We start from the raw sequence: 4,424 nt of genomic DNA on the forward strand, positions 1-4,424 counted from the left end.
GAACATTTACAAAAGGGCATGTGGCTACACCCACGATTTTAAAACCACTAACTATAGCTGTTTTGGAGGAAGAAGGTGTGTGGCAAGGCCCACCACCTTCCTTTGTGGTATAAGTACTCTGTATACCATTTACAAGAATAAGTATTTCAAAGCAAATCAAAATCAGATCAGGAAAAGGCCATATAGAACAGGCCGAGACGGCCATCCTTAACGAATAAGAGAAACAAACAGATATGAGAATTTCGAAGCCAGACACTAATTATTACCGTCCACCACGTATGTATATATATATATATATATGAGTGTGTATGATTCTGTATGCAGGAGCGATATATACTAAGAGCTGAGGAGCAGTCCACAGTACTGTCATACAAAATACATGAGTGGGTCAGGCAGGGAGTCATATATGAGATATATAGCTACCTGTAAAATTTATCTTGGTTGTATATGTACTGATGTGCTTGTGGGTATTTGCATGTTTGTGGATGCATAAATGTATGTGTGGATTTTGTTTAATAGTTGTGAATGCATTTTTTTAATGGGTATGAGTGTTGGGGTATGCACATTATGTTCGTGTGTGTGTAGTGTGTAGGGACATGTGGATATTTGTATATAGGATGTATGTGCAAGGTGTGTGTGTGTGTGTGTGTGTGTGTGTGTGTGTGTGTGTGTGTGTGTGTGTGTGTGTGTGTGTGTGTGTGTGTGTGTGTGTGTGTGTGTGTGTGTGTGTGTGTGTGTGTGTGTGTGTGTGTGTGTGTGTGTGTGTGTGTGTGTGTGTGTGTGTGTGTGTGTGTGCATTTATATGTAAACATATACGGTATACGTTATTGTCCCTTGTTACATATCCCGCCTAGCTCCCTTACCTCACGTTCCAGCAGCTTTTTCTACGTCCTCCTTGATAAAATGCATGTAATGTTCCCTTTTTTACCTTTTCTTCTTATTCTTTTCTATCCCTCTGTCCTTCCCTGTTGTCCCATAAATAAGAATGCGAGACTTCAACAACAAACATTACGAAATACAAGGCCTTTACCTCAGCCTGAGAGCATCTAAACTGCATGGCGCGGTACAGGCACACGGGTATTGTGTAGTCTAATAAGCAGTTTCCTTGGCAGCCTTGTACTGACGACCTAGCGGGCTGCCTCTACACTATGCTGCGTCCCGGTGCTGGCCCTCTGATGTGTCTAATAAAGTAGTGGATTCGTGCACAAACATGAAAAAAGTATGGAATATGGGATTTCAGTGCAGATGCTCTCTCTCTCTCTCTCTCTGCATGTGTGTGTGTGTGTGTGTGTGTGTGTGTGTGTGTGTGTGTGTGTGTGTGTGTGTGTGTGTGTGTGTGTGTGTGTGTGTGTGTGTGTGTGTGTGTGTGTGTGTGTGTGTGTGTGTGCGCGCGCGCATTCAACGAATTTGCTCAAGGTTCTAAATTCTTTAACTGGATGTGTCTTGTCATAGCTTGACCTCTTTTGTGCGTTAACGATTTTTCAATTTATTCTTGATGTCAGCAAATGATTTTATTCAGTTTGCAGTTATTTCCTACTGGAGGGGTTTGAGATAGCCTTTATCAACCCCTTCAATATGAGATTTTTATTTTTTTATCATCAAATCGTAAAGCGTAGCACAAGCTAACTACAGTAAGTGATGTGGTCAGATTACAGGACGACTGGCTGGTGATGTCGCCCGAGCTCGGTGTTAATGTGTTGTTGATGGGCAGCAGCAACAAAATCCATATCTTCCATCCAGTCTTTTTTGTCTCATTAGGAGTGTAAGGGCTCGAGGTTGGGTTACTATCTATTGAAATAGATTCACTAGCAGGTAACCTTCATACCACGGCTGACGTCGTACCTGTATGTATTTTACTCTAGTTGTCGCCGCGCGATAACTTGTTTAAAGGAAACCAACCGCTGTCCCAGGGTTAAAGCACTCCTGGTAATGCCTCACAGCAACCCTCTATCATATACCCAACCCTCCTCGACAGAGAGGCGATATCATTTCGTAATACGTACATGTGGCTGTGGAGTGCGCGCGCGTTTGTCACTGTTGGTAAGTTAAAAGCGGATTACAGCACCGGATTTCTGAAACTGGTTCCTATCCAGATTTAAAACATAATATTAATACCAGGCAGGCTCCAAACAATGAATACAATAACCAAGCACTGACCCCATCAACACCAGCCATGATGAGTCGAGCAGCGAGTCAGGCAATTCCCAGACAGCAATTACAGCCATCATCCAGCCAGCGGGGACAAGGCGACAGCTCACCTCAGGGACACAAGAAAAAAAGAACACTGCCAATTCCGGCCCGACAATAACCCTATTTGTTCGTCTTCTCGCTGGGGGTTCAAAAACTGCAGGCACATTTTTCACTGCATTATTCTGGACTTCTCTCTCTCTCTCTAGGTCGCCGCCGCGCCGTGGCATTTCCGAGAGAGAGAGAGAGAGAGAGAGAGAGAGAGAATCTTATCAAAATATCGAACAAATAATATGCCTTGTTCATCCACTAAGAAAAGGTAAGAGAAGAATGGAGAGCGAGAAAAAAAGAACAAGAAACAGCGACAAATCTTACCCAAACAACCCAATAATCTGATGTACAAAAAAATTCGTTCTGTGTAACCACTTGTTCCTACGCCTCATTTTCATTCCTTATGCTTTTTTTCCCAGTTTGTTTTGTTTTTCTTTTTTTGTTTTTTTTTTTTTGCTTGCTTGCTTATAATTTTTTGCTTTTGTTTTTCCATGCCGTCCTGTCCCGCTGCCAAACAACAATGCTGGACAGACGTAATGAGGTCGAGGAGAGGATTGTTACTATCGCTTGACAGGTGATATTTCAAGTAAGGGGCGTTGGTTCTTCAGTCAGTAGGTATTTCGTCTATTGGCTTTTCGTTACTTTTTATTAATTGGTGTATTGTTTCTTATCTTTATTCAATTAACAGTTTTCTAGTCAGTGTTACGTTTATTTTATTATTTCTAAGTTGCATCGTTTTTGACAGTACTGTTTCGTTGGCTGCTTATTTGTTGATGTTCGTAAATCATTTGTCCATCATTAAGTTCATTCACTCCGTAAGTCATTTGTGAATCAGTTTCTCAGTCAGTTCTTGGCCACCCACTTATTGACGAACAAGCTCATCACCCAGTTCTTCCTCATTCTGTTACCCACTTAAGAGCTTCATCAGGTTGTTCTTTGTCAGTCATATCTAGTGTCAGTCAGTTCATCAGCACTTTCCTTTTCCATTACTAAATCATCAGTCAGTTCAGTTCATTAGTAGCTTTTTCATCAGTCAATCATGATCAATTAATTTCATCGTCACTCAGTTGTTCATCACTCTTTTCCTCAACCATTTCATCAACAAGCTCTTCGCCAATCGCTTCTCAATCACTTCCTCGTCCATCTTATAATACACATGTAATTACCTCGGCATTTTACTGGTAAGATTCAAGACAGCCTTTGACATTCACATCCAGTCCCTCCAAAAAATGCCATAATGAGATTGATCTAAGGCTGTCAACAAACCCAGCCGATTAAACAGTAAGCACAAAGACGTGAGTTCATTTTTCAATACATACACAAAGCACTTCAGGATTTTTTTCACATTTACACAAAGCAATTAATTCTTATACACAAACAGAGGGCATTTGCCTCCTTCAGTACGAGAGGTCTTTCACGAGTTGAGTAAAGTCGCTATGAAGTAAAAGGAATGCACTATATAAAAGACGTCGTTGTATTAACAGGGAGAAAAATGGGAGAAATGGAGTTCCCCCGAGCTAAGCCCTGTATTGGACTATATAGCCCCGCTAGGGTTACAGGAGGGAGCTACCCCTCCCGGCACGGCAGCCCGGGCGAGGCTCGAACTTGCAATCCCCCGATCACAAGTCCAGCGCGCTACCACTGTGCTACCGAGCCCCCCTGTATTAACAGGGCAGATGGATATTATATCAAACTCCACTGGGAAGACGTCTTTCCTAACCATAACATAGTCGTTTGGAGGTACCAGTAACAAGACTGAAAATAATAAAATGAAGTTTTCATACTAAAATGGTTTGCCAGTTCTAGGACGTCATTTTCATTTCATTTTTGCTGTCTCCTTATGACTTTATTTACTTTGTGATAAAGTTTTTGAACTGGAAGAATTACATACAGCCTACATAAACCTTTATCTTTACAAGGCCTCTCTTCTCCGCCGAAAAAACTCGCTGAAGATGGCACGAATAAAACGAAAAAACACATATATACTCGGAGTGAAGAGGTTAAGGATACCCATACACACACTTTAAGAACTTATATTCGAGTTATACACAAAGTACTTACATATTCAACACAGATCTGCTTTTTATCATATTTTTTTGATCATCGAACTGCTTTATTCAGTAGGATATCTATTTTAATTCTTGCTACCGTCCAACGACTCCATCTAGCTCTGAGGGAGGTTAGTG

The 4,424-nt window shown here is 41.4% G+C and overlaps 1 non-coding gene across 1 annotated transcript; it reads right to left on the bottom strand.

Annotated features, from left to right (window-relative positions):
• Window positions 1–3,822: 3,822 nt before the first annotated feature.
• Window positions 3,823–3,894, bottom strand: TRNAT-UGU (transfer RNA threonine (anticodon UGU)). The gene has a single exon. It is a non-coding gene; the product is annotated as a tRNA-Thr (tRNA).
• Between the last annotated feature and the right edge of the window lie 530 nt (window positions 3,895–4,424).

This window comes from Coenobita brevimanus, chromosome 22 (assembly GCF_032717465.1).
Source record: "Coenobita brevimanus isolate Jiangsu-jjx chromosome 22, ASM3271746v2, whole genome shotgun sequence".
NCBI classification, from domain to species: Eukaryota; Metazoa; Arthropoda; class Malacostraca; order Decapoda; family Coenobitidae; genus Coenobita; species Coenobita brevimanus.